At 45.6% G+C, this 11,113-nt stretch overlaps 1 long non-coding RNA gene across 1 annotated transcript; it reads left to right on the plus strand.

Moving 5' to 3' along the window:
• Positions 1 to 7,007: 7,007 nt before the first annotated feature.
• Positions 7,008 to 10,437, plus strand: LOC129031790 (uncharacterized). The gene is made up of 2 exons (XR_008501128.1): positions 7,008 to 8,077; positions 10,037 to 10,437. It is a non-coding gene; the product is annotated as an uncharacterized LOC129031790 (long non-coding RNA).
• Positions 10,438 to 11,113: the final 676 nt, after the last annotated feature.

Below are 11,113 nucleotides of genomic sequence, written 5' to 3' on the forward strand. Positions count from 1 at the left end.
CCACTAACCTGTTGTGTGACCTTGAGCAAGAAGGAGGCCCTCTGGCCTGCTCCCCATGTGCAGAATGAAAGCCCTGGGCCAAAAGGCTGCTGTAGATCCTTCCGTCCTCCAATCTGCAGGATTCCCCCGCTATTGCTTTCCTTCTAGTATGACTGTAGGACATATTAGCCCCTCACTCATGTTCCCACCTCAACAGCAGATCTCCTGATAAGCCTTTCCTGGGTATCCCAGCCCATGGGCAGTACCTTCCTCAGAGCCCCTCCAAACTGATGCCCCCTCCCCGCCCCACATTTAGCTTCTGTTGCATGGTGATACCGATGGGTGTGTCCTCTCTCCAACTAACTAGGAGATTTCTTGAGAGCTAAGAATGTTTTGTATTTCTTCTATATGTCTCACAAGAATAAAAACAAAGTTAATAATATAATAATAGCAACAACAATAATAATGATATGATGATGATTGCTACCCTTTCCTGAACATTTCAAATACATATGCTCATCTAATTCTGATACCACCCTGAGAAGTATTATTATCCTCATTTTGCTAATGTGGAAGCTGAAGCATAAAGAGGTTGTGGGACTTGCCCAAGGCATCCCAGGAGGAAGAGTTTGGAATCCGGGTGCCTTGGCTCAGAAACTATGTATGTGAGCACTAACTGCTACCAAAGCTTGAGTAGGTGCTGAGCCCCTATCCCTGCTGCACACATCATGTCTATGCGTGTGGCTGTTAAAACATCTTCAGTCTGTGGCAGATATTTATATTTGTTCTAGCCCATCTCTATATTACCAATGCCCGGTATAATACTCCGCATATGAATGTCTGGATGAATGGAGATGTTCTAAAAGAAAGGTCACCACCTACCACCACCACCACTGCCACTCCCCCAACCCCATGGCCTTGCCAGACATTCCACTCATCCAATATCATTTATCCATCCATAGCCCCACCCCATCCCCCACCCCCAAGCACATTACATACCCTTAAAGCTAGTAGAACAAGCTAAGGAAGATCCCACTCACTTCAAATGGTGTTTACCTAGCACTCTATCTGAGCAAAGCCCTGCATAAATAATTCACCTGTCACATTCTCTTTTAGTACATTTTAGGACTTCCTAATAAACTCTGGACAGCTAACTAATTTACAGATCTGATGGCACAACATGCCCATTTACAGAGTAGCTTCTAGAGACAACTTGCCAAGAAATTCTTCCATTACTCCCTGCTAGGTCCTTCCACTTTCAGTGGAACCAGAGGCTCAGACAGGACTCTAACTCTTCCCCTTCTGTCTGTCTCCAAAGCCACTGCCCATCCTGGTTTAGTCCAACCTTTCAAGAGCCTTACAGTGCAGTGTGGATATATATCACTTGGGAACCTTGTTAAAAGGCGGATTCTGATTCAGTTGGTCCAGGGTGGGGAGAAAGAGTCTGAATTTCTAACAAGCTCCCAGGTAATGCAGATGTTCCTGGTCCCTGGACCACATTTTGAAAAGCAATTCCCTATCTCCTGCTTCAGCAGAACCCCACACTCCCAAGCCCACCCTCCATCCTCCCAGTAATCTAACGCACAAGACTGATCATATCGCTTCCCCTCTTACACCTCCTGGAATCCTGTCCACACTTCTTGGACTGACTCTAGCCATTTGTCTGGGACCTCAGCCTTTTTCTGCTTTGCCTCCTTCACCCGCTCCCCACCCATAATACTATTCATAATACTATTTACTACCCTCAACATACCCAGTGTGTTTCTTCCTCCTCTGTAAAATTGCAGGGTTATCTCTGTTGCTCCAGAAAGCCTTCCCTTACCTCCCTTTTCTTCCAAGTGTGATAAGAAGCCCTCCCCTCTGCCTCCACAACACTTCTATATACCTGTCCCATAGCACCGGTGTATTGACCCAGGTTGGTCTCTCCACTAGACTGAGACTTTTGTGAAGACAGGGACCATGTCTTCATATCCTCTGTGACTCAACAAATATTTATGACGTAAACAGATGAGAACCTCATTAAAGTATTCCTTCACACAATGAGGGAAGACAGTTAATAAAATTTCTAAAGGAGCAATAGCTACTTTGTTCTTAAGAGTACAAATCTTTGTTACAGGTAGAATCTAACTTTTTAAGCCTAATTAGATATTTGCCTATATTAATGTATTTTACTATGTCATTTGTTTGCAAAGTGCAGATAAAAATTCCAAATGTTGGCTGGCATTAAACAACTTCTAAGGGTGAAATTAGCAAATTAAATGAATTTAGTCTACAACTGGCATGGGAGATAATGCTTCTTGATTTGGCTGCAGCATGACTTTTGCTCAGTTGTTGGAGCCATTGCTTCATAAATGGTCTCTTAGGAGGATTATAATGGAAATGGCTAGTGATATTTAACAAGGTAGGTAGGTAGATGATAGATAGCTAGATAGATTATAGATAGATAGATAGATAGATAGATAGATAGATAGATAGATAACCTTTTGCACATTAGGGATAAATATATCAACCACAAATAATAATAACTATCATTTACTGAGCACTTGCTCTGTACCAGACCCTGGGCTAATTCTTTGCATCTATGATCTTGTGGTCTCCTCTAAACAATCCTGGGAGATGATTTTCATTATCCCCATTGTACCAGTGGAAATATTGAGTCTCAGAGGTTGAGCAACTCATGAATGAGTAAACACTTAGTGACAGAGGCTAGGCTGAGATCAGGTTTCACTGCTTGTAACCACCAAGCAAAATTGCCTTTTGTCAAAGGTTTACAGTGGTCCTATGTAATTAAGAGACAAGGGCATCTAGTGGCCATATGGCATCACATACAAATAAAGAGCCTCCATTCCCTGTGATCTGCAGCCACTTCAAAAAGACACTTCAAAGACAGACGCAATACCCAGGATGTCCAGCCCAATGGGAGAAATTCAAAGCCAATTTAAATCCTTGATGGAACCCCACTTGAAGTGGGGAGTCTAAGACAAATGCATGTAAATGAAAATCTAATCATTAAGCATAGAACTAGTAATTTCCTGGAACTAAGTCAAGCAAGTGTCACATACAAGCACCCTAGAGAGAGGATCAATGTGACTAGAATAACTGGAAAGGAAAGTTAAACAACATCTAGGGAAAGCCCAATATGGTCCAAGTAATGTCCCATGCTCTTCACCTGTGTGACGGCATTCATTCCTCAAAGTGTCCCTGTGATGCACTCACAGTCACGGCCATTTTACAGATGCAAAAACCGAGGCTGGGAGAGATTCAGGAATTGCCTCGTAAGTGGCAGGACAGTCTTTTAAACCTGGGTCTGTCCTGTGTTTTCTGTGGAAGTTTGTGGAGTATGCTCACCTCCCCCATTCCTCAATCCCTACAAGCCTGCCATTCCTAATGGATTTTTTAAAGTTCTCTAAGAAGTCACTCGCCAGCAAACTGATAGAGCAGCCTGAGGCTGTGGTAAACACCAGCGCTTGGTGGGGGGTGAAAGACTGAAATTTCAGGAAATCGTGGAAATACTAGTAATTCGAGAGCATTGAGACTCATTGAAAGAGCAGGAAACAAAACAAAACAAAAAAACTCCAAAAGTTCATTCTATTATTGGAAACTTGAAGAGATGAAAATATGACCTTTTCTGCCTCCTTGCTTCCAAAATAGTGACAAATGTGTTTTATATTTTTACAAGCTATATTAACAGAAGCGACTTCAAATGTGTGTGGCCTCCCGGGAGCTTGATGTTTCGATCTATCTTTTTTTGGTTGTTCTTTGGCATGGAGAAGAGGGACGCTTTTCTAGCAGGCCAGTGTCTATATGGTTTTGATATAGCCCAAACTTTGGCCAAACAAAGCCGTAACCCAGCCAGTCTCTCAAACCATATCTCTCACCCAACTCAGAGGTGCCCCTTCCAACCTAACTGCTGAGGCCTGACAGATACCGAAGAGGATCTTCAGAGACCCCAGAGGTCGGGTGCCATCCTTGGAAATGAGAACAGAGTGCTGGAAAGAATCTTCCACTCTTACTTTTTTCCTCTGCGCCTTGATTTCCATATCTGTGAAATGAGGAGACTCTGCCTACTTCCTGGAGATTTGTGAGGAACAAAGAACTTTTGCACAGTACCTGATGTAGTAGGCACTTAAAAGAAGCTGGACAGATGATTGCCTTTCTCCACAATCACCTCAAGGGAAATACTAAAGCAGAAAAGTCATTCTATGGGGGCAGCTTCAGGGCACATGAGGAAGGAGGCACTCTTCCCTTCTACTGCCTTGAAGACAGCAACCACTGCCAAATGACTGCATGTCCATGGGGGTGCAGGCAGCTCTGTCACACTGGGTGGCAGCTACCCACATCCCACTGAGGCTCAGTGGGAAATAGCTACATGACCGGGGAGGAGCTTGATGGCAGGGACTTCTTTAAAAGCAAAAGCCTGGTCCACTTCAAGGAGCAAGTGGCCAGTGCCCAGGCAGCCCATGTCTGCATCCTCGGCTACTCCACAGCATAACTCGTACAGCTATGGAGTGTGCCCTATGCACAGGTCCTGAACCAAGGAAGCAAATGAGGGCCAAAGCCCAGCCCATCCTCCATGCAGCTAGCCAGACTCCCTGGCTGGAGGAAAGAGGTGCCTCTTGAATTTTTATAAACCGTATAGGAAGTGGTGGCCAGGTGCTTCTTTGGAGTTTATAAGACTGACTTTGAATCACAAAAAGAGTCTTTGCCTCCTTCCACCAACCTTATCAAGTCTCCCCTATTTGCTAGCCGACTAAGCCACAGTCTCTGCCTCGAGGGGCCCAGAGTCTGATGATGGGACAGACTTGGAAGTAAATGACTGCAGGACAGGATAATCCAGCTAGGACAAGTGCTTCTGGAGAGACAGAGGAGCAACTGCCCAGATCACAGGACCCATTAGGGGCAGGGCACAGAGGAGAAAACTTCATCAGAAGGATAAGGAAGTGCAGCCAAATGAAAAGAGGGAATGAGAGGGAGCAAGAGGAAAGGAAATGAAGGGAAAGGAAGAAGATAATAAAGAAATATTGCAAAAGATGAGATGAAAGTGAAAGAATGAAGAGGAGACCAGCCAGTATGAAGAAGCTTGTGAGTGTGTGTGTGTGTGTGTGCATGTGTGTGTGCACTTACATCAGACAGAGACATATAGGGGTGGGGTACACTCTGCGCAAGGCATTGAGATGGTCACTTTATAGACCTTATCTCATTGAGTCCTCATAGCAATCTTGTGATCATTACTATTCCTATTTTACAGATAAGGAACTTAGATAGATGGAAGCCAAAAGACCCAGCTGATATATGATGGAACCCACGCCGCCCCCAGTGCACCACAGGAGAGGCAGAGCTGTCCTTTGCTGCTGGTGACTCAGTCCCTCCAATGCCCCTCTTCGTCTTCCCCCTGTGTCAGGCTATTGGATCACTGCAGCACCCCCTGGGGCCCCAAAGCCATGGCCTCACCAACACAGTGAGGATTTCAAATGCCAGCTCTGGCTGAGGCTAAGGTTGCTGGCATGAAATCAAGTCTGCCAATAGCACAATGTCCAGGGAACATTTGGGCAGCTATCTGTCCCTCTCAGCCCAGGTACATGGGGGTTATGTTAATTAAATAAATCTAATCATGGAAATGAACTGACCCAGGTGATGGGCACAGCACTCAGCTCCAAGTTACTGGTGATTGTCAGAAAATCCAATTAAGAGAGAGCTGAGCCTACTGTGCTTCATACAGTTAATTGAGGGCAAGGGTAGGGGCTAAGGGGAAGCTAAGAAAGGAAATCATGTCTTAATATCCATTAAGTCAATCTCCCTCTTAAGCCGTGCCAGAGAGAGTCCAGGAAGAACCTAGAAGAGAATTTAACGGAAACTAGGTACCAGCCTGCTTTAACATTTTCTTGAGATTCTGGCTGGGGGACATGTGGCAGGTACAGGAGACAAGGACATGCAAGTCTATGTGTCATTTAGGGAGCCATGGACTAGAACTGTGGAGGCCCAAGGTCAAGTCTGTTCTGGGCTCCATCACCAATTAACCACTTGATATTTGACGCTGTCCTATCTGAGCCTTAATAAAATGGAGTGCTAGAACTGGACCAAAGCCACCTGGTGGCTTTGAAGACCTTCAGCAGGAGAGGGGGAGAACATCAAAACACAGGAATTTGAGAAAAATCTACCAACCTTTTCACAGTGAGCTTGTGGTTCGGCATTATGATACAGCACATAGAAAACGGGGGATGGCTCAGGGTGGGGAGAGAATTTGTTTCTTTCCTTCGTCCATTTGAAATTTATTGAGCATCTATATGTTCCAGGTTACAGAAACAAATACCGCACGGTCCTCGACCCAGAGAAAATCTCTTATAGGCCATGGGAGGCTGAGAGGTGTCTGTTTTTCTTCCCAGTATATCCCCAACATTTAACAACAGGTTAATACTTAAATATAGTAGATTCTCAATAAATATGTGTTGATTAAATAAATAAACCAATTTAATTCAAGACAAGTAAACGGACACTTTCAACGAAGCCTTTTAAAGCGATAAGGGAGAGAAAAGTGTCCTGGGAACTCAAATATGGGGCCCTCACCCCTACTAGGGAAGCAGAAGGAGGCAGCATCCCGTCCAAAGCTTCTCAAGGGGCGCCGGACTGCGTGCTGCGGGTGTGGGGGTAGAAGTCTTCAGATAAAAGATGGGGAAAACAGACCAAAGCAGGTCTCGCTGGCCAGTGACACTCCCGGAGCATGGCCCAAGGAAGGATCCAAGGCTGAGGGATCTGAGGTAGCCCTACAGAGATACTCTGCCAAAATCCACTCACGAGAAGGAGGGAGGAGGCGAGGAACGAAAATGAGATTTGGTTTAGGCCGGAAGAACGGGATGCGCCAACAACGAGAAAATAAAGCGGTGAACTGGGGAGGGTGCAGCGCGGGCTAGAAGGGCGAGGAACTTGAGAACCACGGGCGCGGGAGACTGGCGGGGATGCAAGCCCGGAACTGGCGGAGGAGTGGGCGGGCGCATGCGCGCGCGCAGCTGAAACGCCGGCTGATGAAACTGACAAAAGGCGAGAGCGCGCAGCAGCCCACAGCAGCCGAGTTCGCGCCGCCGGTAGGTGCTGCCCTGCCAGGGGGGCGGGATCGTGGAGCTCCTCGCAGAACCGCACGCAAGCAAAAACAAAGCCATCTCTCCAAAGCAGAAATAGAACAGACGTGGCCGGGGAAAGCCAAATATTTGTGAGATGATGTGAACAAAAGGGAAAAGTCAATCCAGGGAAGTTTGAGTTTCTGGTTGGAGGCTTCAGCGGCTCTGATCGGTGGATACTTTAAGAGAACATCCTTTGCCCCCGCTCTCCCTCTCTCCCCGAAGAAAAATAAATCCTTGGCAAAATGAGACTTGACGGTATGAAAAGAAGGTCTCCAGACTGTCCCAGCTGGCGCGGGCGGGGCCGGGGCCGAGGTGCCGCTTGGTGACACTGCAGCCGCAGCTCAGCACTGTCACCCAGAAAGGCCCGCCAACGCTTGTATGCAGGGAACGTGGCTCTTAGCAGAGCCTGGACAGGCGCAGGGCCAAGGAAGTCTTTGTTTTTGTTTCTTTCTCTAGCCCTTCCTGTCAATACATCAGGGATATAACTCCTTGGTGTTTCTGCCTTACAATTGCTCCTTATACCCCACCCTGATCCTCAGCACTGCAGCTCCCACTGCCACTGCCCGCTGTGAGTCACCTCCCCCTCTCCCTTTTTTAAACCAAACAGCAAGGCCATATTGCAGTTATCCATAAATGGAAAGGCAAGAAGCCACCAATACCTGTTTGAGAAGATGGCATTTTAATTAGCACACTCCAGCTGCCATAAACCCGGGCTCCTGCCCCACCTCTCTCCCCCACGCCCCCTCCTCCCCCTCCCCCGCCGTGCCCTCTCTCAACCTCCCTGCTCACCCCCATCTATGTAAAAAAGCCATAAAGCCTCTCTCCAATCGCTTTCTCGGAGGAAGTTTTTGCAACCCCCACAACACAGGTTGATTGGAAAGGTCTCTCTCCTGGATAACAACAATTCAATGTGCCTTGACATTTTAATAGCTTGCCGTCCTGGTGAACACAATCGAGCAAGGCAGTGAAGCAAAAATCATTAGGTAAGCAAGATAATCTAAGCGGAATCTGCCGCCTGCAGGCTCACATCTTGGGGCAGGTTGCACAGCTGGGCCGTCCACAAAGCTGGGCTCCTCCTGTCCTGCAGCGCCTTTGTATATGAGTATCAATATATACACTTGTTTAGCTAGAGACACACACTTACAGGTTTTGGTAGATAAATACAGTCAGGCAAGTGTACAGACCACTGACGCCCCAACATGAAATAGCGTAAGAGTACACAAATTTACCATGAATCAAAATATCCACCATCCCACCAAAGCGCCACCAAGATAAACGTACTGCTCTAAGCACGGGGTTTGCTGTATCAAAGAGAACAAGGCAAATACTTGTTGGGATTCCTAATACCAACGATGTAAAGGCTTTCCATGCATATATATATATATATATATACACACACACATACACATATATGTATATGTGTATATATATATACACACACACATATATATGCATTCATTTATGTAAATATTTTGAATATAATACCATGACCAGATATATAATTTAAGCATAATATATAACATAAAATATTTATACTTATGTTTCCAGGGAACTGCTATTAATGCTTCACATCTAATAACTCATTTAATCCTCAAAATGTAGGTACTGTTATTGTCCCCACTTTACAGATGAGATAACTGAGGCACAAAAGTTTGAAGCAGCTTGCCCAAAGTCATCTTCCAATAAGTGGTGGGGCCAGGATTTGAATCCAAGCAGTCTGGCTCTAGAGTCCAGTCTATCACACATTAAGTTATGCTGTTTCATAAAGAGTAAATCACACAAGTAGATATAAAATGTGTTGCATGTCTTCATAAGGTCAGTGCATTCTATTATGAATTTATATATTTCTGTACATGCATAACACACACATGTTCGTGAACAGTCAAAAGGTGCAAGGAAGTATGTCTGACTTCTTTTTAACATGAACACCTGCCTGCACTTGTATATTCAGCTCAATACATATTCATGTATTGAGCATCTTGTGAGTCCCTAGGCCATATGCTAGGGTACTGAGGATACAATAATTAATTAGGCACAATGGCCACCCTCAAGAACTCATCACCTATGGATGAGTCAAACAAGTAAATAGATGCTTAACCTTGAGGGTGATAGGTTAGAGGCTGACACAGAGCTGCAGAGACTAGGAGGGCCCCTTCCCCCACCCATCCCTACCCTCCTGACATATCTTGCACCAGAATCTTCCAGGGAAGCCACACACTTATTCCCATGAGGTTGTCATCACTCAGAACATGTTGAGGGTTCCATTTGGGAATTGCCTTCTAAACCATTTTATAAGCAGCCCAAGAAAATGATTCTTGCTGTTTAATAATGACATATAATATGCACACTCACACCCCTTTCTTAGGAAGGAGGCAGGAGTGACATCACAAAACCCAGGGACCAACAGATGACAGAAAATTCTCCTGTTGGAGTCCAACCCTCCCCAGCTGGTCCACGCCCCTCCCTCTCCTTCTGCACACAAGTCCCCCAGCATAGATCCCGTTCCCTGGATGCTGACTTGGCAAGCTATTCACTTTATGAATATGACCCTCAGAGGGGAGAGCCCCTTTCAGCAGGCCCCCAACTATGTTATCACCATTATTAAGGAGCTTAAAGAGGAGCTGGGAGGACGAGACACCGCTGGAATTGCAGCCTGATTGTGATTGATGTGTTCCTATTAGCGCCTCAGTGTTATCTCTCTGGATAGCAAGAACAGCCAGTGGCTTGTAACACAACAGATTACCTGAGTTCTCAGCCTTAGAAGGATGTTTAAATAAAATATAGTCCCTCTTAGCAAGAGGCTCATTTTCTCCACGCGGCTCCCAGACTATTTCATGTCAGCTCTGATTCGCTGCGACTCTCCTCAGTAAACATGTCTTATCATTAATAATTCTTTACAAGCTCAATCTCCAAGAGTCCTCTCTCTCTCTCTCTTTCTCTAGGTGGCTGGACTCAGACACATCACGCTCCAGTTTGGGTTCCAAGGTGCTTCTCTCTGGATTTTCACCTGCCTTGCCAAAAATGATTGATTACGCTGGGCCAACTGGGTGTCCGGCAATACCCAACAAATGACTTTGGCCCCTAACAGCAGGCCTTGGCCAGATAGAAATCAATATTTCACCATTAAAATCTATCAAAGAAGAGTTAAGGCACCATCTGTCCCTGCCGCCTCTCTATGGTGTGTGAACATTAAATCCGACACTTGTACTACATGGGTAATCAATATATAGTGGTTCACAGATCATTTGTGGTCCCCTTTTCGCAGTGATGGATGTCTGGAATCGTTGTGATTCATTTTGTCAGACCATTAAACAAGATTCTGTCCAGTTCCTTCCTGATTTCATTTAGAGGTTCATTCTTCACAGTTCATAAGAGGGAAACGGTTTTACCAATCTGCTTCTATTTCAATAAGTCACTTTATAGAGATTTTGTGTCCTCCAGAGTGTAAAAATTCTGGAAAGATAGTACAAACAGACCTCTAAAACTATTCACTGCATGACATATGCACAAAGTGTGAAGAGAGGAATGTAAATATGTTTACCTCTTTATCTGCAAATGTTGGTTTTAACCCCCTCCTAGCTGGAGAGCTGGCCAGGGTACTCCAGGCATTGGCCTGCTATAGCAAGAGACGGCTAAAGTTTGGTGACTGGAGGCTAATTTACAGGGATGACGAAAATCCCCTGACTCCTTATGAGCATGGTGGAAAGCAAATGGGAATGGCTTTTCCAGGAGCCACATTTTAGAGACTTTCATTTCTATGGTCAAGATGTCCTTGCCCCTCACGCAAATGGTTGGCAAACGCCTCTGCACTCCCAGACAGCATGCTGACCTAAGAGAAGCAAGACTGACCTTGTCCTTGAGGGCAGGAGTGTGGATGACCAGGAAGGTCTTGCATGCCAATATGGCTACCGTCTGTGAAGCACCAACCTGTGTCAGGCCCCATACTTGCACGATTGTTGCCCTCAACAATCCTGAGAGATAGGTACTATTATCTCCACTTTCCAGTAAGGATACAGAGT

This window comes from Pongo pygmaeus, chromosome 11 (assembly GCF_028885625.2).
Source record: "Pongo pygmaeus isolate AG05252 chromosome 11, NHGRI_mPonPyg2-v2.0_pri, whole genome shotgun sequence".
Classification (NCBI taxonomy): Eukaryota; Metazoa; Chordata; class Mammalia; order Primates; family Hominidae; genus Pongo; species Pongo pygmaeus.